Source organism: Budorcas taxicolor, chromosome 5 (genome assembly GCF_023091745.1).
Source record: "Budorcas taxicolor isolate Tak-1 chromosome 5, Takin1.1, whole genome shotgun sequence".
Taxonomy (NCBI): domain Eukaryota; kingdom Metazoa; phylum Chordata; class Mammalia; order Artiodactyla; family Bovidae; genus Budorcas; species Budorcas taxicolor.
Window position 1 is genome coordinate 4,510,945 of NC_068914.1, and position 27,452 is coordinate 4,538,396.

The 27,452-nt window shown below is 40.3% G+C and overlaps 1 protein-coding gene and 2 non-coding genes across 3 annotated transcripts in view; 2 read left to right on the top strand and 1 right to left on the bottom strand.

Annotated features, from left to right (window-relative positions):
- Positions 1 to 24,659, bottom strand: part of BMPR1A (bone morphogenetic protein receptor type 1A) — a 54,907-nt gene extending 30,248 nt beyond the window's left edge. The window contains exon 1 of the mRNA XM_052639342.1: positions 24,620 to 24,659. The gene's annotated coding sequence lies outside the window, so the exon portion shown is untranslated. The remainder of the gene's footprint in view (positions 1 to 24,619) is intronic.
- On the top strand, positions 5,733 to 5,805 carry TRNAC-ACA (transfer RNA cysteine (anticodon ACA)). Its single transcript has one exon. It is a non-coding gene; the product is annotated as a tRNA-Cys (tRNA).
- On the top strand, positions 6,457 to 6,563 carry LOC128049075 (U6 spliceosomal RNA). Its single transcript, XR_008199448.1, has one exon. It is a non-coding gene; the product is annotated as a U6 spliceosomal RNA (small nuclear RNA).
- Positions 24,660 to 27,452: the final 2,793 nt, after the last annotated feature.

Consider the following 27,452-nt stretch of genomic DNA (forward strand, 5'->3'; position numbering starts at 1 on the left):
TCAAAGATTACACACACAGGTAGGGCCATAATTCTAATCAACAAGATCTAATGCGGGTGTCCACATCTTAAATGCTACCCTAAGTTGCCGTGCTGGGTCTTTTATGTACATTACTTCATAAAGTATTTAGAAAAGCCTGCTACAGAGTAGGTGCTTAAAAAAAAAGTTTCTTCTCCTCAAACATGTTTACGGCATACTTGCAAACATTGCACAGAAGTAGCAGGTGCTACCCATGACAATCCCAGCTGCAAGACATTTTCATAGACTAAAAACTCTCCAACAACTTGTATGGAGAACAGCTTTAGCTAAGAGAGGGCTGAGGTAAAACGGCTTCAAGAGCTTCACTGTAATCTAACAAAGAAAGTCCCTAATCTTTAAAAGAAAAATGTTAGGTTTTAGCTGACTACAAGCTCAAAAACCATCAGTGCTTAAGACCAACTGCTAAGAATGAAGACAGTCTGACCAAGCGCTGATAGAACACTGCCATAGTCAAAGGAGTAACCATCTTACTTTATTCCACCTGGTCAGGACTCTCAAATACTTTAGAAAATGACAAGAAAGCAAAGGACAGAGAGACGACCACACTGGAGACAGGACCAGCGATCTCTGCTCACAGAATATCCAAGGAGTGAAATGCGAATGCACCTGTCAAGGGGATGGCCGGAACGACAGAGACGAGACGAGACCAGTTAGACGGGTCATCAGACTCCTTCCAGCTCTGAAGTCCTGAGTGAACAGCGCTCTTGCCGATGAACAGTAACTTACTTCCCAAACGCTTAGTAAGTGCCTATTATATACATGATTCTGCATAGAATAGTCATACAGTGACAGAGCAAAACAGACTGAACCTTCATGGAGTTCACAATCAATAAGACAATTAAATCATCAAACAAGACAATACAAATGATACATAATCACAATTTGAGGAAAGTGCAGAGAAAGAAAAGTGCCAGGTCCTAGAGGATAGACAGGTCAAGGGAAGCAATGTTCCAAGTGCCATTTCAGGTGTAAACTGGTGAATAAAAGAATTATTTACTCAGGTAAAGCAACAAGGCTGGAGAAGGGGGATTGGAGGCAGCAGAACAGCCTGCACAAAGATTATGAGGCCAAGAAGAACAATGGCTCTGAAATGCTGAGAAAGAGGGTAATCTGCTCAACGCTGAGGTTGAAGAGGCGGAAAAGTCAAGGGCCAGGTCAGGCAAGACCATGTGTGGATTTGGGATTGAAACCTAAATGGGATGGGAACGCGGTTATCTGGCTTCTATGCAACGGACCGGAGAGAACAAAAGGAGAAGCAAACAGACCACTAAGAAGGATATTGCAGCAGTTTAGGAGAGGGACAATGGTGGTCAGAATTATGGCAGGAGTGCTACGGTGGATGGATTCAAGACATACTCCACAGATTCAGCAGGCCTTGGTGATGGATTAGACATGGGGGTAAGGGAGAGTGAGGAGTCAAAAAAAAAAAAAAAATCGTACATTTCTGGCACCAGCAATTACTGAAATGGGGACAAACGGACTTTGAAAGGAGTGGGAAGAAGAGATCAATGGTTCAACTTTAGACATTTGTAATTACTCAAAGGGAATGTCTAATGGGCATCTGGTTCTGAAACTTAAAGGAAACTTCTGAGGCTGAATATATAAATCTGTTTGAAGTCGCTCAGTCGTGTCCGACTCTTTGTGACCCCATGGACTGTAGCCTACCAGGCTCCTCCCTCCATGGGATTCTCCAGGCAAGAGTACTGGAGTGGGTTGCCATTTCCTTCTCCAGGGGATCTTCCCGACCCAGGGATCGAACCCTGGTCTCCTGCATTCCAGGCAGACACTTTAACCTCTGAGCCACCAGGGAAGTCAGTCAACAACATAGAGATATTTAAAGCTATGGTCCTGTATGAGACAGCCTTCTAAGAACGGAAAGAGAAAACAGTGCCAGAATATCAATGTTCATTCAAAAACTGTATTAACAAAAGCATTAACATCCCATATATTTATTTGGCATTCACCGATAAAGTAAATTCATGATCCAGGCTCTGTCATGTACAGCATTAATGTAGTGTGTATTACCACAGCTGGGTTATAAACTACTGTTCATAAGTGGTATTTTTCAGCTAAGAAAACCCCACCGATCTACCAAAAGACAACTGTGGTGACCTAAAGTATGTCTACAAATGCTCTGACACTGTCTTCAAAAGACGCAGCCTCATTCCCTCTCCTGAATTCCCAGTGGGCTTACAGACTCATTTCTAACAAACTAAAATAAAATGCAAAAGACAGATTTTGTCTTCTGAAACTAGATCATAAAAGGCATTTCAGATTCCTCCCTACTCACTCTTGAAATACTCTGATGGAAGAAGCTGGCTGCCATGTAATAAGGACACCCAGACAGCCTTATGGAGACGCCCCTGTGGCAAAGAACTGGGCCTCCTGCCAGCAATCATGTGAGTGGGCCACCTTGGCGGCGGACCAGTCAGTGCCAGGGAAGCTTTCCAGTAACTGCAGCTTCACAGGTATCTTAACTTCAATTTAGGAGACCTTAAACTAGAACCATCCAACTAAACCTTTGGTAGACTCCTAATGGTTAGAAAATGTATGAAATGATAAATGTTGGATGTTTTAAGCTGCTAAGATTTTTGGTAATTTGCTGGGCAGCAGTAGATAATATTCATTGCTATAATACAGTCATTCTGAGAAATTTGTTGAAATAATAAAAGCCTGATCACTGTAAGTTATTGCACAGTCAACCAAAAGGCACACGTCTGAAAATCGTAGTTGAGTCAGAGGATAACAATAAAAGCATAACATAAATAGGGAGTGCCCTCGCAGGCCAGTGGTCAGGGCTGTGTGCTTTACCTGCCACGGGCCTGGGCTGGGTCCCGGTCAGGGAACCAAGATCCCACAAGCCTCGTGGTGCAACCAAAAAAGAAAAAAAAAAAGTATAACATAAACAGTCACAACGCCCAAAGAACTAACTGGATAATATGACTAACATCTTTCTTTCAAAAGAGTATTCAAAAATATGTTCTTTATATTTAAATGACCTCAGCAAGTAAGGTTTATTTTTTGTGGGGGGGAAAAACTGTCCCTAGTTCTACACTACACACTGTTACATCCGCCTTTTTAAACTACGGAGTCCATAAAGATAACATTAGTTGTGTGTTCTATATATAAAGGCACATGTTTCATATAATATCCTGGCAAACTGAAGAAAGTAAATTCTGATGTCTGTCTACTGGTTTCAAAAATCAGCTCCACTATTTATCTGCTACGTAATTTTGGGGGAAGTTATTCAAGCTATCTAGGTCTCCGTTTCCTTAGCCACAAAATGGGAACAGTATTACTAACCCAAATGAGTTAGCGCCTTGGATCTAAGTATTAAGCATCCAGTAAATACATGTCAGTTGTTACTGTTGTAATTAATAATAAAAATACTGATGACTTCCCCTTTATTTGTCCCAGCATATTGACTTTTTCTATAATCATAATATAACAAAAATAGTAAACTTATTTTGCAACCATTCCTGAAACTGAGTATTTTATAATCCTAATACCTGAAAATAAAAGTATTTTTAAATTCCTAGAATAGTTCATTGGAATTTTTATATTAAAATTAAAAATATCTCATCATACAATGTTAAGAATATAAGGAAATGACATTTGAAATGCCACATGATCAAAATTTTTAAATGATGCTGGTGTTTAAAAGCTATTATTAGTTAGTCCAAATAGGAACCTAAATAGATTTACATTCCTTTCCTGTATACATAGATTGGTGGGTTCTTCAGGAAAATAAGACTATGACAACATTACTCAATAAAATATAAATTATTCTTAAAAAAATTTAAAGCTTCGCAAATAACAAGAAAGTTAAACCAACAGTTCTATCAGGATGAAAGAAAAAAAAAACAAAACAGGAAAAGGCCAAAGTCAGCTGAAAAAACAGACTAAAGTCATTCTTTCCGCTTCCCGTTAAGCCCTCCACCCCTAATTTTTACTTTCTAGTAGTGAGGTTTGGGAATTTTCAACAAGCTGGCCAACTGCCAACTGCATAAAGCAGTAAGGAGAGCACTCTCCCTTCCAGGGGTCCCTCCCCCTAGGCAGCTCCAGGCGCCGGGTCTGACAAGCTTTCTGAGAAGGACGAGACTCACTGCAGACTGTCTGGCTCCACAGCCATTGTCTGCACGGCTGCTTTGCTCCTGATCCCGAGCTTGGATTAGCATGAGAATATTGTCTTTTCCCTTAACAAGCATCTCATCCATCTTTTCCCCGTTTCTAACTTCCACCCCCATCACTCCCTAAACTAATATATACATATACAAATGGAGCAACACTACTCAGGTTATTTTTATATTAGTGTAAAAAACAGTCACTCATATCTAAACATTAAACCTTAAGAAAATAACATGCTTAAATAAAGTTATGTGAGTTATCTGTGGTAATACACAGGAATCTCATCAAAAAGCCTGCCTTAGAGTCCATGCTGTGAAAACTTGTGATGGGTAAGACATTCATAATGAGGTCTTCTGGGAAGCCTGAAAAAGGAGCAAAGAGAACCAATCACAGAGCTCACTTCTGACCTACAGGAGGATTAGGGAAGTCCCACTTTACAAACACATTTCTAATTGTTGTGTCTCCATCCCACCTGAGGTCACCAATTTTATCAACACCCCAGAAATTACCTTCTAACTAGATCTTCCCTTTTCCCAATGTTCAATTATTTATTCAAAGCAAATTTAACATATTTACACCTTTGTTTTTCTGCTCAATTACCCTCTCTTCATTCAAAATCTTTTACTTTCCTTCTGTGCCAAGAAACTGTTCTCCCCAACACAAGTGAAATTCTTGCCGGAACAGAGATGCAAGACAAACTAGTAAGGCATTATTACAGTTGATGTGCTTAGAGGCTTTATACCCCTCACCAGGGGCCTCAGTATTAGATGTACAAACAAATGCTTCTTGGTTTATGAACTCTTTCAAAAAACAGGAGACAATCTATTTTTAAAATACCATTTCTTCAAAGTTTGTTTGTTTAATCATATTAAACAAAAAAACTCACAAGTAATTAGAACTCGTTTATGCTGTCTGCCCACTGGTACATCAGTGGTCAGAAGAGATTCTTAATGCCAGCAGTTAATTGAAGTGGTCTAGGTGTTATTCTTCTGTCTCTCCTCTAGAACAAGCACCAATGACAAGGAAAGAAATAAACAGCAACAGAACAGGTAGAGCAGCTGCAGAAATGTCTAGGAGGGATAAGAAGCTGGTCACCCCAACAGGGCTTTCCCAGTGGCTCAGTGGTAAATAATCCACCTGCAATGCAGGAGCCAAAGGTTCAGTCTCTGGGTTGGAAAGATCCCCTGAAGGAGGGTATGGGCAACTCACTCTAGTACTGTTGCCTGGAGAATTCCACGGACAGAGGAGCCTGGCAGGCTATGGTCGATATGGTCGCAAAGAGTCAGGCAAGACAGAAGTGACAGCAGGCACACACGTAGGTATATTATGGGCAATGGTAAACAACACTGTGGCTGTTTCTGCAGAGTATTTTTACAGAGAGAAAGTCAGTGTTATGTGGTTAGTGACTGGTTCAAGGTAGAACATAAGACAGATCTAAGTCTTTCATGCCAATTAAATGAGAGAAACTCATATATAGTATTTAGTGGCAACTTTACGTAGTTAGCCTATCACCATTTTTATAATGTGCAAGCTAGTTTTACATGCATTACACCATATATTGGGCTTTCCTGGTGGCTCAGATGGTAAAGTGTCTGCCTACAATGCAGGAGACCCAGGTTCAATCCCTGGGTCAAGAAAATTTCCTGGAGAAGGAAACAGCAACCCACTCCAGTATTCTTGCCTGGAAAATACCATGGATGGAGGAGCCTGGTACGTTACAGTCCATGGGGTCTCAAAGAGTCAGACATGACTGAGAGACTTCACTTTCACACCATATATAGATGACCCTTACAGTAAGTAAAATTATTCCTACTTTTAAAGAGAAGACAAGTTCAAGAAGCTAAAGTGACTTGCTGAATTCTACATAGCTAGCAACCTGAAGGAAAAACTACAAACTCAGGTCTTTTATTCCCAAGTTTAGTGTTTTATCCAGTAAGCCACAAGTAAGTACGTCACACCTGGTGGCGCGGTCGGCAAAGAATCCACCTGCAATTCAGGAGACCTCCGGTTCAATCCCTGGGTCAGGAAGATCCCCTGGAGAAGGGCATGGCAACCCACTCCAGGATTCTTGCCTGGAGAATCCCCATGGACAAAGGAGCCTGGAGCCTGGCGGGCTACAGTCCATAAGGTTGCAAAGAGTCGGACACGACTGAGCGACTAAGGACAAGCACATCAAAAGGGAAACAGGAAGCTGTTTTCTACTGAGTCATGTAACATCGACACACATAAGATTTTATTTCATCATCACAGAAGAGAGCGACGCTCAGCAAAGTTAAGAAACTTGCTCAAGTGCTCGCTTCGGCAGCACACAGACTAAAATTGGAACGATACAGAGAAGATTAGCATGGCCCCTGCACAAGGGTGACACGCAAATTCGTTAAGTGTTCCATATTTTAAAAAAAAAAGAAACTTGCTCAAGTTCACAAAACCAGTAAGTGGCAAGTCTGCTGCTGAGAAGGCCCAGATTCCACTCAGTCAGGAGTGATAGAAACTGAGAAAGAAAGAGGACTACTGTGCTCCTTATCACACTATGCTTTTCAGCAACATCAAAACACCACCCCCTCAAAGAAAAGAAGCAACCAAACAACCTAAGCACTCCGCTATGTGCCGCTGACCTGGGACAAGTTTTCTACCTGGCAACAAGTCTTCTACCAGCCGGCTCCTTGATAGGTTCTGGCAAAACGGGAACTAGACAGGGCTGGAGGAAGGAAGGAGGAACTTGCATCTTCCTGATCTTGTCTGCTGTTCCTGTCAGAATTCCCTGAACAACATCCTTTGCCATGGTTGCAGCAGGAGACTCAGTTTTCAGCTTCCTTCTATACTCCCAGAAGCAGCCTTGCGGGCCCTGTTCAGACCCAGATGGGAGCGCCAGTGCTTCACGACCCCAGAGCAGGTCCCTGGGGGCCAGCACAGCTGGGCTCTAAGCGCCCTTCATAGAGGACTGGGTCAGGGCTCCACAAGGGCAGTTTTTCTCCAAGCTTTTAGGTTCTGAAACTTCAACCTTTAGGGGTGTATTTGTTTCCCACAATTAGTACTTCTGTTTTAGTTCCGATGTTCCTTTGGCTTTTCAATCCTCCAGTACCTGTGTAGTTAATTCCTTACACCAAATTCTCTCTTAAAATAACCAGTGTGGTTTCAGCCTTCCTGACTGGGCCCTGATTGATACAAATATTTTCAGAAAACAGATCTCAGAGAGCAAGTGACCGACTATACCCACACGTACCACACAGATATTTTCATATACATTCATTTCATCAAAGACACCTAACATTTCCTAAGTGCTTATAAAGTGAGCTTTAATAGATATTCAGAGAGTATTCTAAGATATTCTGACTTTAGGAATGAGTTCTTCTAGACTCAGTACATTTCATTTTTCTGACCACAAATAATTTTAACCTATCAAAGTTAGAAATTTGTTCAAGACTGGTTGGTCCTTCTATTCTAACCCATGTGACCCAAGTCAAAATGCTTGAATTTGGCTATCAAAACAGAGCTTTCTTCTCCTTAGCAACATTCAGTTCAGTTCAGTTCAGTTGCTCAGTCGTGTCCGACTCTTTGTAACCCCATGAATTGCAGCACGCCAGGCCTCCCTGTCCATCACCAACTCCCGGAGTTCACTCACATTCACGTCCATCGAGTCGGTGATGTCATCCAGACATCTCATCCTCTGTCATCCCCTTTTCTTCCTGCCCCTAATCCCTCCCAGCATCAGAGTCTTTTCCAATGAGTCAACTCTTCGCGTGAGGTGGCCAAAGTATTGGAGTTTCAGCTTTAGCATCAGTCCTTCCAAAGAACACCCAGGACTGATCTCCTTTAGAATGGACTGGTTGGATCTCCTTGCAGTCCAAGGGACTCTCAAGAGTCTTCTCCAACACCACAGTTCAAAAGCATCAATTCTTCAGTGCTCAGCTTTCTTCACAATCCAACTCTCACATCCATACATGACTACTGGAAAAACCATAGCGTTGACTAGACGGACCTTTGTTGGCAAAGTAATGTCTCTGCTTTTGAATATGCTATCTAGGTTGGTCATAACTTTCCTTCCAGGAGGAGTAAGCATCTTTACATTTAATTAAAAACTTTTGTAATTAACTTAGTAAAACCCTGTGGCCAAGAAAGCTTAATTCAAACACTAAATCAATTTTTAAGGAGAATATTAACTAATCTCTAGAACTAGGGAGAAAAAAATCAAAGCAGAACTTCAAGAATAACAAAGAGCAAACCCATAACTCACTCAGGAAACCAAATCAAAGTGTATCTGTATTTATCCTCTCAATTTGAAACACTTTTCCAGAAAGTCACAAGCTTTTTCAATTTTGTACCTCCCTAAGAAAATCAGCAGCAGCAAGAAAATATGGAAATACACAGGTGACTTTTGGTTAGACCAATAACTGGGGCATGACAGGACACACAGTAACCAGAGACCCAAACGGAAAATACAGCACAGTGTGCAAGGACAACCCTCAAATCAGAGAACTGTCTCAACCAAATGCCAACAGGCTCTCCTTGTTGAGAAACACCTAGTCTTGACTAGAATGACCAATCAGACTCCTTTTTTCTTGGTGGAGGGGGTGGGCAGCACTGCAAGGCTTGCAGGATTTTAGCTCCCTGACCAGGGATTGAACCTGCCCTAGGTAGTTAGAAGTGCAGAATTCCAACTACTGGACTGTCAGGGAATTTCCCAGATTCCATCATTATCTGAAGGCTCCTCTGAGGTTCTGGATGTTCAAAAAGCAATAGTTTTAAGCCTCTTAGAAGCAAAATTATCTTAAACTGATATGCAACTTCATTTTCGCTTGACTTTTTTTTCTTCTCATTCGACCTCTTTACAAAAACAATCATATTCTTGCTGTGCTAACCAAAGAGATTGTACAATGCAAAAGGAATTTAAAAATCAAGCGTTTTTCTCCACTTTTTTCTCTATCTACAGCTTTCAAAAATGCCGTGTATAATATAGGTTTCCCTGAAGCTCCAGGAGTAGACGCCCTGTCCTAGGCCAAGCCCATTAGCATTCTCTATCTTCTATGCCACAATGAAAAGTTCAGAGGTAAACTGTTCTTACATAGTGTCTAAGGTGGGGGTTGGAGAAGGCAATGGCACCCCACTCCAGTACTCTTGCCTGGAAAATCCCATGGACAGAGGAGCCTGGTAGGCTACAGTCCATGGGGTCGCAAAGAGTCGGACATGACTGAGCGACTTCACTTTCACTTTCAAGGGGGCCTGTCGAGACAGTCTTTCTTTCAGAAATTTGAATATGAACAAGAAAATTGCGGCTTCTGGCAGCTACGTTGGGACCTGAAGGGAAACCAGAGGTACAGCCAGGAGACTAAAAGAAGCCAGATCCTTGGAGCTACCAATGAGCTGCTTAAGCAACTCTGCCTGATGTCTGAATTGCTTAGGGACTTTTCAGTTAACAGCCAATAAATTTTCTTTATTTTTTAGGTCAGAGAGAGTCAGTTTTTCTGTTATAACAGAAGATTAAAGGAGAAAGTATACTTGAATATTCTGAGTTAGCTCAGTATCAAAGTAGTATTTTAAGCCAAATATCTCAGAAAAGATACTGGATAACACATATGCCAAAAAAAGAGAGACTGGTACAAGGTAGAATTACTTTTCAGAGATAGCTCAAACAGCATAAAAATTTACTTATATAATTAGCAGAGGTGTGATTTTTGCTCCGGTCTTTCTCCTTTTATCCCCCAAGTCTGCTAGACCCTCAGTCTTTCCCAACACAACAGCCTCTCTACTTCTAGTTTCCCAGACCTAAAACCTTGGAGTCATTCTTAGCAACTCCCTTCTTCCTTCTCATACTCCAGTCCATGAGGTCAACAAATCCTGTTGGTGCTTCCTTCAAAATATATCAAGAACCTATGCACTTCTCATGACATCCAGTTATCTCTCTGGTCCATGCTGCTAACACCTTTTGCCTAGATTACTGAAAAAGTCTCCTAGAACTGGACTCCCTGCTTCGACCCATATCCACGCACAGTATATTCTCAACACAGCAGCCGAAGTGGTGATAGAAGGCATTTATTAGATCACATCACTCCCCGTTTCATGCCTCCCAATGGTTTCCCAACTTACCCAAGAGTAAACGCTGACGTCTGCAGCGGCCAGTGTCACTGCAGCTCCTCTACTTGAGCAGCAAGGGCCTCCCGGTTCTTCAAGCACGTCAGGGAAGGCCCTGCTGCAGGACCTTTGCACTAGCAAGGTCCTCTCCGCATCACATTCCTCCCCAAGACATCTACCTGGATGGCCTGCTACCTGGCCTCTTCTAAGTGCTTAGTCAATATCCCTCTCTTGTTTAGTGTTCCTGCTCACCCTATTTAAAACTGTAATACCATCTGCATCCCTGGCATTCCCATATTCCTTCCCTGATATTTTTCTCTTCAGCACTTGTCACCCTGTAATTTAATATATAATTTATTATTTGTTTTATTGCCTGCCACCTGCTCCAGAATGTACACTCTGTAAGGGCAGGGGTATAATTCTACTTTTTCACTCTGTATTTCTAGCAACTAGAACAGTGCTTGGCACACAGTTGGTACTAAATAAATATTTGCTGAGGGAATGACTGAGTACAACAGAAGGAATTAAAACGTTATGCCAATTCCTTTTACTTTCATATACAAATGAGACTTTCCCATAAGGGCTTCGCTGTGGATAAACTATTCCATTTCCTTATCTCAACACAACTGAAATGATACAAAAACCACACCACTTCCTTTGGTTCACTTTGAGTCCTGACTTGTGTCAAGATACAGTAAAAAAAAAAAAACACAATTTTTTCCCACTGTTTTCAGTGGATATACTCAAGTTTAAGATACAAATTAAAAGGTCTTAAGAAAGACGTGTTTAAGTAAACATTGTTTTCCAAGATCTAAAATATTGCTTAAGGCAAACAATGGCTTGGGTTATAATCTGACAATACCCCATAGTTTTAGCAAGTTAAATAATTGTGGAAATAACCACAGACAAAAAGAAAATACAGTCCTTTTTGGGGAACAAACAATGTGGTCTGATGAAGGGAACTTCAAAGCATTATCTACACTCAACTGTAGAGACACTGTCTACACTTAAAGCAGACAAAGAAGAGTTCAAAGGTCATATTTATATTAAACTGAAACTCACCAAAGGCTCTGAATAAGACTAGAAGGTGTTAAAATCAGGTTGCTAACAATTCTTCCCTGACAAGCATGAACCACAAACTACAGGAAACTAAACATTGCAAACCTATAGGTCTAAGAAACAACACTCGAGGTCACAAATTCGGGAGTATTATTGTGAAACACTTGGAAATCTAGCAAGTTTTCCGCCTTTTAGATGAAATGTCTCCCTTGTCTTTACACTGTCAGAACATTTTGGGGGTTAAAATGTGCTAGTTGAGAATGGTTTTACAAAGGAGTTCTGTGGCAGACTTGACATTAATGTGTCCTTTTTTCCCCTCTAGTATCTTTCTTTCAGCTCTAAGATATCTAGTTTAACTACTTATCAACTTACACTTTTATTAAAGAAAGGATTGTAAGGAACATAGTCTTAAGAGTCAGGAGACCTAGGATTCAGTTGCAAATTCTGTCTAATTGGCTAGTTATCTTGGACAACTCACTTCACTCTCTAGACCTTAGTTTCCTCATCTGAAATAAAATAACCATTTTATTTTATTAAATTGATTTATTAAAATATATAATACCATGAAGACTTCTATCTCTCATATCCTATGAGTCTATGAACTACACTCACTCAATATAGTGCCTTAAAGACATCACCTAAGAATTATCTAGGCGCTGAGTAAAGCAGGGCAAGTATCACTGAAGCTGCACACTTTCTCTGGAACTGAGGGAACCACTATTCTGACTGTGCCATTTAACACTGCCATCTTTATATACTTTTATACTTTATGTGGTATATACCCCAAGCAATACTGTTTCACATACTGCTAAATTTGCTACAGATGCATAAAAACTGTATCATTCTAGTACTTTGTGCATATTTTAATAGTTTGCTTATTTTTCACTCAACATTGTGGTTTCCATCATCGCCACACACAGCTCCTTTTAATTCACTTCCACTGTTGCACAGTGTTCCATTTTATGAATATTCTATAGCTGTACATAGCCTTTCTCACACTGATGGACATTTAGGCTGTCCCCATGTTTCGATATCATAATAATGCCGCAATAAATAAACCGGAATAGATGCTTTTGTTACTGTTTTTGGGTAAATAATTCTGAAGGACAGATTTCCTGAAGTGGGATTCTGGGTCTAATGGTAGTTAGGTAGATATTTTGGTAATCCCCTCTGGGATTTTGTACTTTTCCATTTGGTACTTCCAAATGGCATTTAAGAACAATTTTAAAATACTGCTGAAGGATGGAGAATAAACTTAACACATGGAAAAATATACCACATGATACACAGAAAACCTCAAGATCATGTATATCAATTTTTCCTAAATTAATCATAAATTTAATGATATTCTTTCTCACATTACAGTCCCCTTTTATTCTTTATTTGCTAAGAGTTTTCATCATAAATGGCGCTGAATTTCATCAAGAGTTTTTTCTCCACTCACTGATATTATCACAATGGCTTCCTCCTTCAACGTGCTAATGCATAAATTAATTAGCAATAATCCATATTAAGAGCTCTCTTAAAGAGTAACCCATCTATGGTAGTTCTGGGATTCACAACTTCATTCATATTCCTCTTTTCAAGAGATGGAATCTAATTACTTCAAAAGTGGGCTGGACTCCCTACTAACAAACAGAATAAAGTGAAAGTGACAAAGCATGACTTCTGAGACCAAGTCTTGAAAGGCAACGAAGCTCTCTCCTTGCTCTCTTCCCTGGACCATTTATTCTGGGGAAAGCCAGATGCCATTGTGCAAAGATATTCAAAGAATCTGTAGAGAGGCTCATGCAGGGAGGAACAGAGCCTCCTGCCAACTGCCAAGAGAATGCGCCATCTTGGAAGTGGATTCTCCTCCAGTCAAGCTTTCAGATGAAAGCAGCCCCTGCTGACATAACTACAGTTTCACAAAATACCCTGAACCAAAACCACCTGGTAAACTGCTCCTGAATTCCTGTAAGTTAATTTAAGCTTTCATTACCTCAAGTCTCTAGGTTTTAGGATGAGCTGTTGTGCAGCTATAATAATTAACACACTACCATTCTAGGATTTCTGGGATAAATTCTGTTTTGTCATTATTAAATAATAATTGTCTGGTCTCTGTGCCTGGTTCCTGGGTAACAGGACTGTCTTTGTTATTTACAAGCCTCATGGATCACACTTGAGTTTATGCTAATGAATGACTCAGGATGGGGGCTGGTCACCAAAATGACCAGTGATATGATTAGAGGGTTGGGGCTTTGAGCCAGTCCAATCTTCAGGGAGTTTGGATAGGGCTAAAGATTGAGTTCAATCATGTGGCCAATTGTTCAGTCATGGCTATCTAATGAAACTTCGATAAGAACAGCACACCACGGCTCAGATAACCTTCCTGGCTAGTGACCTATTGATACATAGCCAGAATGACATATCCTGATTCCAGGAGAAACAGGCATGTAAGCTCCACATCTGGAACCCTCCCCAACCTCACTTTGTGTGTCTCTTTCATTTGTCTGGTCCCAATTTGTATCTTTATAATATTAAGTTCTGTGAGTTGTATAAATGAACTGTCAAATTGCAGGGGCGGGGGTGGTGGTGGGAGGGTGGTCATGGGAATCCTTCTGGATTTGCAGCCAGTCAGTCAGAAGTGTGAGTAGCCTGGGGACACCCAGACTTGCGACTGGCATCTCAAGTTAGCACAGTTTTGTTGGGGGCTGTGCCCTTAGATCTGTGGAGTCTGACACTTAACAGTAGGTAGGCAGTATCAGAATTGTATTGCAGTATTACAGACATGACCATGTTTCAATAACACCACTGGATTTGTTTTGCTAACATTTTGTTAGGTTTTATATCCATGTTCATAAGAAAGACTGACCTATAATTATTTTCTCCATATTATCCATGCCTACTTTTAGTATCAAGGTTGTACTACTCACACAGAATAAGCCGAGGAACCTTATTTTGCTATTCTCTTAAATAGTCTGTGTAAATCTGGACATATCTACCACATGAATAGTTTGACAGTACTCACCTTTAAAATTATCTGAGCCATGGGCTTATCAGTGAGTGTGCAGGAGGCGGCAGATCTTTCACTACAAATTAAAATTCTCTAATAATAAAAGAAATATCTAGGTTTTTTGTTTAGCTGTAATCAATTTTATTAAGTAACATTTTTAAAACTGTTGTTTTATTTAATTTGTAAAACAAAAAAAAAGAAAAAATATTGTAAAATGATGCACTGGAGAAGGAAATGGCAACCCACTCCAGTGTTCTTGCCTGGAGAATTCCAGGGACAGGGTAGCCTGGTAGGCTTCTGTCTATGGGGTCGCAAAGAGTCGGACATGACTGAAGTGACTCAGCAGCAGCAGCAAAGCTATTCAAAGGTATCTCTTATTTTTAAAAAATCTCTTTTATATCTGAGGTTATGTCCTCCCCTCCATTCCCAACACTACTTGTGCTTCCTGGGTTCTTCTTGATCTGTCATTCAAATGGTCTGTCCATTTTATTAGTTTTTTCAAGAAACCAACTTTTGAATATGTCAATTCTCTCCATCATATCATAAAAGTCTTTTCCCCCATTAATTTCAAACCTAATGCTATCACTCATTAGCGAGAAGCCTCAGTTTTCTCATCTGTAAAGTGGGAATAATAATAGTACCTACACCTCACAGTGTTGCTATGAATGAGATAATCCTTGTAAGGCACAGGGAACGGTGCTTGGTACATGTAACAGATGCTCTACAAGTGTCAGCCTTTATCTTTATTATCTACTTTACTTCACTTCAGTTTATATTGCTCTTCTTTTCCTAGATTAAATTACTTCATCAATATTTTAATCTTTTAATATATCTACTTCTGCTTTACTGACTATGCCAAAGCCTTTGTGTGGATCACAACAAACTGTGGAAAAGTCTTAAAGAGATGGGAATACCACACCATCTGACCTGCCTCTTGAGAAATCTGTATGCCAGTCAGGAAGCAATAGATAGAACTGGACACAGTACAACAGACTGGTTCCAAATAGGAAAAGAGTACGTCAAGGCTGTATATTGTCACCTTGCTTATTTAACTTATATACAGAGTACATCATGAGAAATGCCGGGCTGGATGAACCACAAGCTGGAATCAAGATTGCCGGGAGAAATATCAATAATCTCAGCTATGCAGATGACACCACCCTTATGGCAGAAAGCAAAGAACTAAAGAGTATCTTGATGAAAGTGAAAGAGGAGAGTGAAAAAGTTGGCTTAAAACTCAACATTCAGGAAGCTAAGATCATGGCATCTGGTCCCATCACTTCACGGCAAATAGGCGGGGAAACAGTGGAAACAATGGCTGAAGGTCTGTCTAGTCAAAGCTATGGTTTTTCCAGTAGTTCTGTATGGATATAAGAGTTGGACTATAAAGAAAGCTGAGTGCCAAAGAACTGATGCTTTTGAACTACGGTGTTGGAGAAGACTCTTGAGCGTCCCTTGGACTGCAAGATCAAACCAGTCAATCCTAAAGGAAATCAGTCCAGAATATTCACTGGAAGGACTGATGCTGAAGCTGAAACTCCAATACTTTGGCCACCTGATGTGAAGAACTGACTCATTTGAAAAGACCCTGACGCTGGGAAAGACTGAAGGTGGGAGGAGAAGGGGACGTCAGAGGATGAGATGGTTGGATGACACTACCGACTCGATGGACGTGAGTCTGACTAAATGCCGGGAGTTGGTGATGGACAGGGAGGCCTGGCGTGCTGCAGTCCATGGGGTTGCAAACAGTTGGACATGACTGAGTGACTGAACTGAACTGAACTGAATGTAAGCCTTCAACATGTCACACAAGTTTAATACGTCCTAATTTTCTTTACTGTTTAGCTCTAGCTGTTTTCTGACTTGCATTATCATTTTATTTTTGACCTGTAGGTTTTTAAGTTTCCAAATGCGTGTCTGTATATACTGTTTGTCATTCAGTTTTAACTGAAATGTATTGGTTGACAAAAAATATGGCTATGATTATTTGAACTATACAATCTAGAGAATGGTAACTTAATAAAACGCTAATTTCTAAACCAAACCTGACCTTTAAAAAGGGCTTCCCTGGTGGCTCGGTCGGTAAAGCGTCTGCCTGCAATGCGGGAGACCTGGGTTCAAACCCTGGGTCGGGCAGATCCCCTGGAGAAGGGAATGGCAACCCACTCCAGTATTCTGGCCGGGAGAATTCCATGGACACAGGAGCCTAGCGGGCTATAGTCCATGCAGTCAAACAGAGTCGGACGCGACTGAGTGACTAACATTTTAATTTACAACTTTTAAAACTAAATGACCTTGTCATGGTCTCTGCTTTAAAAAAAAAAAAAAATCTATGAATATTCTCATTTCATAGGATGAAATTACCAAGACATAAGAACTGTTATGATCTGGCCTCTGCCAGGCTTTCTAACGCCATCCTCCCACTCACTTCTCATACCCTTACTATGATCCAACTATAGTGGAGTCACTGAAGCCTCTATATTTACAGGCATCCCTTTCACACTCCTTTGCACATTCTTTTCGTTCTTTCCTTTGTTTCCCACCAGGTTAACTACAATTCACTCTTCAGACCTGTTCTGCTCCTCATCTGTGTAGACAATCCCTGATTCCTACGTATCAGGCTCAGTGAGCTGGCCTATGTGTACTTGTACTGTACCCAGAACACGAATCTTCTGTCTAGGTTGGTCATAACTTTTCTTCCAAGGAGTAAGCGTCTTTTAATTTCATGGCTGCAGTCACCATCTGCAGTCATTTTGGAGGCCTATGTGTACTTGTACTGTACCACAGCTCTCAAAGAACACTCATTCATGAAGTTTTTATTAATTATTTGGTATTTGCTTCACACCAATTATACAACAGTAAATGAAACAGACATGATCCCTCTTCTAATAACACTTATTTAATCAGGAGATGTTTTTTGACTTATCTTGCACTGCTTATAATCTCTATTTCTTAGCATGTTACTGAGCAAAACATTAAGTGTTCATTAAGTGAATGAAAGGAATAAAAATATTAGTATCTTAAGGGAAACATAATTGGGGAGTTAAATCAACTATAAAATCACATAATAAACTCTACAACTGCTTTGTAAGTATACTGACATCTACCAATGCATCTACCAAGTCAAGTGGGCCTTAGAAAGCATCACTACGAACAAAGCTAGTGGAGGTGATGGAATTCCAGTTGAGCTGTTTCAAATCCTGAAAGATGATGCTGTGAAAGTGCTGCACTAATTATGCCAGCACATTTGGAAAACTCAGCAGTGGCCACAGGACTGGAAAAGGCCAGTTTTCATTCCAATCCCAAAGAAAGGCAATGCCAAAGAATGCTCAAACTACCGCACAATTGCACTCATCTCACACACTAGGAAAGTAATGCTCAAATTCTCCAAGCCAGGCTTCAGCAATACGTGAACCGTGAACTCCCTGATGTTCAAGCTGTTTTAGAAAAGGCAGAGGAACCAGAGATCAAATTGCCAATATCTGCTGGATCATGGAAAAAGCAAGAGAGTTCCAGAAAAACATCTATTTCTGCTTTATTGACTATTCCAAAGCCTTTGACTGTGTGGATCACAATAAACTGTAGAAAACTCGTCAAGAGATGGGAATACCAGACCACCTGACCTGCCTCTTGAGAAATCTGTATGTAGGTCAGGAAGCAACAGTTAGAACTGGACATGGAACAACAGACTGGTTCCAAATAGGAAAAGGAGTACGTCAAGGCTGTATATTGTCACCCTGCTTATTTAACTTATATGCAGAGTACATCATGAGAAACGCTGGACTGGAAGAAACAGAAGCTGCAATCAAGATAGCCGGGAGAAATATCAATCATCTCAGATATGCAGATGACACCACCCTTATGGCAGAAAGTGAAGAGGAACTAAAAAGCCTCTTGATGAAAGTGAAAGAGGAGAGCGAAAAAGTTGGCTTAAAGCTCAACATTCAGAAAACGAAGATCATGGCATCCGGTCCCATGACTTCATGGGAAATAGATGGGGAAACAGTGGAAACAGTGTCAGACTTTATATTTTTGGGCTCCAAAATGACTGCAGAGGGTGACTGCAGCCATGAAATTAAAAGACGCTTACTCCTTGGAAGAAAAGTTATGACCAACCTAGATAGTATATTCAAAAGCAGAGACATTACTTTGCCGACTAAGGTCCGTCTAGTCAAGGCTATGGTTTTTCCTGTGGTCATGTATGGATGTGAGAGTTGGACTGTGAAGAAGGCTGAGCGCCAAAGAATTGATGCTTTTGAACTGCGGTGTTGGAGAAGACTCTTGAGAGTCCCTTGGACTGCAAGGAGATCCAACCAGTCCATTCTGAAGGAGATCAACCCTGGGATTTCTTTGGACGGAATGATGCTAAAGCTGAAACTCCAGTACTCTGGCCACCTCATGCGAAGAGTTGACTCACTGGAAAAGACTCTGATGCTGGGAGGGATTGGGGGCAGGAGGAGAAGGGGATGACCGAGGATGAGATGGCTGGATGGCATCACGGACTCGATGGACGTGAGTCTGAGTGAACTCCGGGAGATGGTGATGGACAGGGAGGCCTGGCGTGCTGCGATTCATGGGGTCGCAAAGAGTCGGACACGACTGAGCAACTGAACTGAACTGAACTGAACCAATGCATTTCCAAACCTATTGCCAGCTACTACTAAGCCAACAATCCTAGTACTAGCTCAGGAACTTTGTTCCCCATATCACCATCTTTTGGTGATTTCTAGATGGTAGAGAAAAGAAATTTAGATTCAAGTCACGTAACGGGGAACCTCAGTATACTCAAAAGCCCCCCTTTTCCCAATATTTCGGGTTTATTTCATAGTTTGAACTATCTTTGCTCTAAGTTTACTTTTTCTTATAATGTTTTTATACTATGCAGTAAGAAATCTAACACGTTATACATACTTGACATGTACTAATTCATTTAATCCTCACACGGACTTTGAGGCAAGTATTCTCATTATGTATAATTTTATAAAAATACATCCTAAAAATCAATAGCCTGATGGTAACATAAAGGTCAGTGAGATGCCAATTGGGTGGAGGGGAGCGTGGTAAGGAGGGGAGTGGGATGAGGATAGTGAAGAGGGCCTTGGGCTTTGCTGCATACTGCTCAGAATTGTATATAAGAACTTACGCATGTCTCATTTACGTAATCTTTTAAAAAGTTTTAAAAACTGTTAAATTAGACCTCCTCTGACAATCACAAAAAAAATAGATAATAGATGGGAAAGTGGAAAAGAGGGAGGAAAGGAAGGAAGTAGATGAACTCAGAGGTTAAACTAGAATTTCTATCTGAGACAGCTAGATTGGAAATTACCTTATAAACCTATAAAACAGTGGAACAGGAGAGAAGTATTGGGATGGAGGATAAAGACAGGAACTGAAATGTCACTATGAAACTGAAAGCGTTCAATCATGTCTGACTCTTTGCAACCCCATGGACCTTGTCTCACCAGGCTCCTCTGTCCATGGAATTCTCCAGGCAAGAATACTAGAATGGGAGGGGGAAAAAAATGGAATATACTAGAGTGGGTAGCCATTCACTTCTCCAGGGGATCTTCCTGATCCACGGATCGAACCCAGGTGTCTCACATTGCAGGCACGCAGATTCTTCACTGTCTGAGCCACGACTGAAAGATGCTACTGGAAATCTTGGGGCATGCTCTTCCCACAAAATCATATGCAGCTGCAATAACACAAACCACTACCTGAATCTGAAAGCATCCAAACTGGAGAATGATCAAATAAGTACGCAAGGAGAATATAAACCAAACTTAAACTAAGAGAAGAATAAAGGTGTCTTCATTATGAGGAGGCAGCCAACTGAAGAGAATGAGAAGAAACTGTCTGTCTCCCCTTCAGGAGGAGCACAATAACCAAAGAGCCTGAGGGCAAGGCCTGCAGCATGTTTCTGAGACTAGGAGTTGTGGGTTTCTCTAAAGAAAGCAGTGGGTGTGGGAAAACATTCTCAATGGAGTCCAAGGAGAGACCAACAGTGAAGATGAAGCTCATTTTCAAGCTGGGAACGGCAACTGCTTTAGTGCGACGGAGGGCCTTCTAAAGGCTGCTCCGTCTAAAAAATAAATCTCTGCAGACCTAGAAGCGACTGTCACCTGCCACACTGCTAGCAGACCTTGCAGCTGGGAGGGCTGAGCCCTGAGGACTCCTCCCAGAGCTTCAAGGGATGGGTAACAGCTGGTTGGTGCCTTTGTAATCGCTCCACAGGATAGAAACAACTCTGTCTTTCATACCTACTAGTTTGTCTCGGAACAGTAGCTGCCTACAGCCAGAACCCCAAATTTTGGAATGGGCCTAAAAAAACACAATTCATTTAAAGGGAATTCAGCTAACAGAGGAAAGGCTAAAGGTGAAAATCAGAATAGGCAGAAAAGACTGGGTGGCAATGAACATCCGAGACACCAAGAGGGTGTCGGCTGTGCCAGTGAAGAAGAAATTCACAGATGCCAAAAAAAGGAGCTGCCGACCTGGATCCTGATGCAAGATTTTACCCCCAAAAGCAACGTCAGAGCATTTCAAAGAGGTAACTACCGGCGTAACAATAAGTGATCAGTGCGACAAAGGGAGAACCCTCAGAGTTTCTACGGTGCCGGCAGCTGACAGGCTTTCCAACCAGTGTTTCTTACAAGAAACTCAAATATGGACAGGTGCATAAGAACCGCTGATGAGGGCCCAGGGTGAAGGGGGCACTCTGCCTTTCTTGCCATGACCATCTTACCCTGTACCTCTCTTTGAGGAACTTCATATCTGCTGAATCCTTTTACATCCTAATTGAGAATTAATGTCCAATGAAGGATGACTAGTACATTTTAAAAAATTTAGAGATTAAAAAAAAGAGAGAGAGACTGGGCAACTGAGACTGACAACTTTATTTTCAATATACCATGTTGAAATATTTTGAATACTGCAAAGTCCTAAATCAACCATCAATTAAGAGTTGAAAAGAACTTTAATAAAAGCATTAAAATTAGTCAGTTTAATATTTATTATGGAGGTGGCATTATCTCACTATAAGGTATTTCTCTAAGGACATACTCATACTAACATTTATTTATTAATAAGGAACCATCAAGTTCTGCTTAATGAGCATCTTCACAGGTCTCCATTCTTTTAGGAATAAATTTTAATACATGAGATACCATCTTTCAGTAAGAGTGTCAGAATTAGACCTGCAGAAATACTTCAAACATTTTTATATTTTCTAAATCTTACACAGCATTAAAGTGTAACAGAAGATAACCATGTGCAGAATACTATTTATTTCTCTTCAAACTACTACTCTTCTAAAAGAAGCAATACTTTCCTTTCTTTTTTTAATAGTATCCCCTTTTCAGCGTGCTAAGGCTTGATAAACAATGTGCAAAAGTATTTGTTATCTGTAAAGAAATGAAGAGAGCAGCAACACAGCAGAACATCACTGCTAATGTTTCTTTAAACTTAGAAAACTTAGATTCAACCAGATTCAAAGAATTACTTCTGTTTGCTCTTCACTATGCCCAACACTATCATCCCTGCTATCCAGATAAAAAACGTGGGCAACATTATCTCTTTTCAACACCCAGTCACAGATCAGTGTCCCTTCTTCCTTCACAACACACCCACGCCAGTTTTTCCTTTGTATTTCCACTATCATCACTCTGACTGAACCCTATTACCTCAAGCTTAACGACTCCCACAACCTTACAAGCTCCCTGCGTCCTCACTCCATTTCTGTAACATGAGGACCATGTTCTTTATTTTTTGATTTCTCCTTTGTGACTGTTGCTACACAGATCAACAGGAATCCCCGAAAAGTAATATTCTATAGAACAAAAATTAATGCTCTGGGGCCTTCAACTAGAAGAACAGGGGAAAACAAGCCTGGAAAAAAATAATATGAGCAGATGGAGGAAAAACACAGGTCAATTTAAAAATCAGCTCAAGAGTATCATATATGCAAAGGGGTATGAAATAGAAAATTATATATTTGCTGAATGATCAATGCTTAAAGGTTTTTGCAACTTCAGGTAAGTTGATCCCTACCTTAAAATTCTCATTACTTCTTGACTGAAACAATTAAGAGTATCCTAACTGTCTCCCGACTTTTGGTAGCTCCCCCTCCAAACTATCATTCACATCACTGCCATACTAATTGTCACAAAACACAATTATGACTCAAACTTTCTAGAGACTGCCAACTACTCACAAAATGAAGTCTGAACTCTCTACCATGGCATCCAGAGTTCTTCACAAACAAGCTCTCTTTCAGTCTTGTCACTCAAACCCGCTCTCACGCCTTGAATTCAAATCACACGAAACTACTTCCTCTGCCTTTTGTGCGTTCTCTACATTTCAGGCTTCCTCTGCTTCCCCTGCCCATGGGATTCCCCAGGTGAGAATACTGGGATGGGTTGTCATTTCCTTCTCAATGGGATCTTCCTGACCCAGGGATCAAACCTGGGTCTCCTGCATCACAGCAGGTGGATTCTTTACCACTGAGCCGACTGGTAAGGGAACTCTTTTCCCAAGATTCCTGGGAAGCCCCAGCAATCTTCTACTCATCCTTTAAGACGCCACTGAAACACCGTTTCCCATGTGAAGCCACTTTGACAATCCTCTCCTCTAACAATACTGTGGAGCCCTTCTAGTGACAGCGACATACTCTCCCAGTCATACAGCGCTTTTCAGGCGGCATTAACCTTGTGTACTCATCTCTAAACAGATCATTCTTTGAGAGTAAAGTAAGGAACTCATTTTTACCGAACATTTCGTATTCTTAGCGCCTAATACAGGCCCTGGTGTAGAATAGGTGTTTAGTAAGTGTTTAAGAGAGAAAGTAGTGGGTGGATATAAGCAAAGCTGTCACTTAATGCTACACTGTTGAGAGGCTTTCTTATTAGAGGAATCTATCCTTACTTTGATAGGGTAACAAAGAGTTACTGACAGTACAGGCAGAATTATACCTTTTAGAAAATATAAGCTGATAGCAATCGGTAGATAGAAAAAAAGAGTGAGGAGACACACTAAGTGGGGAGAGCCCTTCAATATTTCAGGTGAAATGCTGAAGAACTTAAGCTTGGATGATGGTGGGAGAATTAGAAAAGAGAAGATGACAACATTCATGAATCAGAGGTAAAGCTGAAAGGACCTGATCCCTGACTAAGCAGCAAGGAAGAGACAGAGAGTCCGGTTCTGCACGGAGACTGTGAGCACAGGTGACCAAGAGGTCTAGTAAGAGAAGCGGGAACACCATGTGTGAAGCGAGCAGTGGAAACACGTGCTGAGGCTTAGAACACTGTCGGAGCAGAGACAGGAGGTTGAGAGAGATCATTTTAGAGGCCACTGCTGAAATCAAGACGGCAGAAAGACATTAAAAAAAGAATTTCAAAGACACAAATCTTAGGGAAGGCCATTATTTAGTAATGGGAGGACAGCTATTCTTCAAACAAAGATAGGAGGGAAAAAACATTTGAAGGAGTAATTAAAGAAGGAGAGCCAGAAAAGCTCAGGGTTATAGAAGCCCCAGTATTTCATGAAAGGAGAAACGGCGACTAACACAGTGATCAAAGAGCAGAACCGAACAGAAGACACGACAGAACATCATGACTGTTCCTCAAACGGGCGGGCAGACCAGCTCAGAAGGGACCGGAGGATGAGCGGATACTGTAAGGAAGCAGAAGCAGTGAGCAAAACCTGCTGTTTAAAGAGGGAAAGATAGTAGCGAACTCTCCTATTTCAAGAGGAAAAAGTGTAACACATTATATATGTATTCTACCTGTTCGTTTTTAATACAGATCCCTAAAGGGTTAGACCTTTTATTGATAATCTGAGTCTCTATGGATTTGAAAATGAACTTGATTTCTCTATCCACATTGTCTTAGAATGGCTTCTCCCCGTCCCTGATGTTACTGCAGTTTCCACTTCTTTCAATAAATTCTATCTCCAAAGACCTATTATTCAAGGTAACAATTTTACCCTAAATTCTAAATACGTGGAAGCTTCAGAATAATGTAAACATTCATTTTAATATAATCTTCTAACTTGTCTTGTCATCGTCAGAGGAAAGAAGTAATTATATACATCATTTAATGCTTATTTTCTCTAATTAGAATAAAGAAAGCTATATTAGTAATAAATGCTTTTACTCCTGAAGAGCTGCAACGTTTATAAAGAGATAAAATGCTGTAACTACTTAAGGACTCATAAGGAAGGTGATTCAAGAATAAAGAAGATAATAAAGTTGCAGTGATAAAATAGGACGATTTTTAATTGCTAAGAAATGAGAATTTTCACATTAATTATATTCTTAAGTCTTTTTCTTACCTCAGAGATGTGGCTAGATAAAACTGTACTTCCAATTTTCTCCAAACAGCTTTGACCTATGCTTCCATCTCATGAATTCCAGGACAGTATTAAACTGATGCATATTTTCATAAATCTGTTTAGAAAAAAAGAACATATTTAAGACTGAAAGAATGTTTGTTTATCCGAATAACACATGTGGAAGAAATACTAAAATCTTATCATGCATAAAACTATACATTTTTAATGTAAAGTTCTACAGTACTTTAGAAACTATCACTTTACAAACCTTTGCTCAAAGACATTCTAAATTTTGAGTATTTTCAACTTTATAACATAACAGTTCTGTGGAAAAAATTACTCACATGTGAATTTCTGTATCAGCCTAATAAGCTTTCGTGGGGGGGAAAAAAATCACATTTCAAATTGAAAAACAAGAACATCAGAAGCAGCACTAAAATTTACAACTCTACAATATTAAGATTCCTACTTGAGGAAAAATATATTTGATCACCCAGCTAGTATTTCAATTTTATCACAAAGTCTCAGTTGGCAGTTTTAATTTCAGGCGGACTTCACCCTAGAATATTGGGAACAGTGAGGGCCAAGAGTTAATCACGCTGCTAGTTCTACGTCCATGGCACAGGTTTCAACCATGTTACTACTGTCATTAGTAACCTACTGCTTTAAGAGACAACGTTCATAAATATAAAAGAAGGAAGCCATTAAAACCTTTAATTTATTTAAAGACAGGTGTGCTGCTTATTTAGGGATCACAAAAATAATTTCATCAAATATATCTTTTAACTGAAACTTCAAATAGCACAGTATTCTGTTTCCTATTGTAAAAAGAAAAATTTTAAGCTGTATGAACATTACTTATGTCCCACTGCAAGGTCAAAACGCCTTTGTCTTCAAGTCCATTTAGAAGTATCATTTGTGTCACACTGAGGTTTAGCAGTCTCGGCAATAATGACTAAATTCATGTAAACTGGGGCAACCTGAAACAGTCCAGCATATCAGATAGCCTTTCTTAAAGACAAGAGTCTCCACTCAGCAGACAGCCTGCCATAGGGCCATGCTAAATCTTTCATGGTCCAACTAAAGACAGACCGACCCTGAAAGCAATTAGTAATGCTTTGTCTGCATTTAGAAGCCTTTAACAGTCTTCCCAATGCACGAGTTACCTATAACTTCACCAGGTCCCTGATATTTTTCAGGGTACTCATATGACCAAACCTTAGACCATCATTCAGAGTAACAAAGGAGGGTAGTAATGGAGACCTGGTATTTAGCATTTCTCCCCAACCCTGAGATGATCATAGTCTTAAAAAAAATTACCTTATAACAATAATAATTTTTTTAAATGCATTGTTTCCACTTTAGAAAAGGCACAAAGATTTTCCTCTAAAGCCATTCTTTGCCAATTCTTCCCTAGGGCATATGGAAGAAGAGAGGGGAGGAAATCACTACTTCAAGCAAAACTCCAATTAACCTATTCTCATCAAGTTTTAAAGTCCCATCAAAGTGACTATGTTTAAAAATATACGGCCTGATTCTAGTTCTACCAGATATTTCCAGTGGATTAAATAAATAAAATTAGCACATAAACCACTTACCAACCATTGTTTATTACAGCACTATTTATTACAACACTTTTTCCTTGGTGTGAAAAAAAAGTTACAAGCTTTAGGCTACATCTAAAATTAATTTAAAAAAGGAAAATACATAACCCAAAAGACTCTTCAAATATACCACCTGCAGAGTCCAAGACCCTGACCTATCTTCCCTCAATCCTCTCACATGTACAAAGACATTACAAGTCATAAACTTCAGAAAAGTGTTTCCAAGGACTGAATTTAAGACCGACTAATGAAAACCACGTAAGATTTGACTTTACTACTAACAGGAAAATAAAAGACAACCAAAGGACAGGATGCCCTTCACGCTGCAGGTCTGCAAGCCGCTTTTATATACTAGAAATTGTGAGTCAAAGCAAAGCTTTTTCTAACTTTGGCGATTACAGTCCTTTAAGCAGAGATCTATACCGTACAGGCACAGAAACAGAATTCACATAGGCAAAACGCCTGCATCAACTTTAATCGCCCAATTTATAAAACAATGTGCCACAGGCTTTTAGCACTATGAACTGCGTTTAATAGTGACAACGGATCCAGTCAAATCCAAACACTAAACAATTTTAAGTATTAATTTCACCAAAGATTTTGTGCCTGAAATTTTCAAGTTTCTTAGGTCTAGAAGATACATTAAGGAAAAGGTAATTCTTTTAAAAACACATTTGAACTTCTTAATGACTCAGAATAAATGAAAATCGAATCCTTCTGGATATATTCTAAGCTAAGCTAAGTCACTTCAGTCGTGTCCGACTCTGTGCGACCCCAGAGACGGCAGCCCACCAGGCTCCCCCGTCCCTGGGATTCTCCAGGCAACAACACTGGAGTGGGTCGCCATTTCTTTCTCCAATGCGTGAAAAGGAAAAGTGAAAGTGAAGTCGCTCAGTCGTATCCGACTCTTAGCGACCCCATGGACTGCAGCCTACCAGGCTCCTCCATCTATGGGATTTTCCAGGCAAGAGTACTGGAGTGGGGTGCCATTGATATATTCTAATACTTTCTAATTCAGAGCTAACAGAGGTATGTCCTCTAAGTTAGTAAGTATTTGCAAACATGGGAAAAGTTCATTTTAATCCCATATTGCCTTTACAAAAATCTTTTTCTTTTTGCCATTAAAATGAACACATCCCTCTCAGTTTTGAAGCCCTTCAAAATTATCAAAGTGCTTAAATCTTAAAGCACTGGGATAGTTTAAAGATCACTAACCACACAGAATCCAT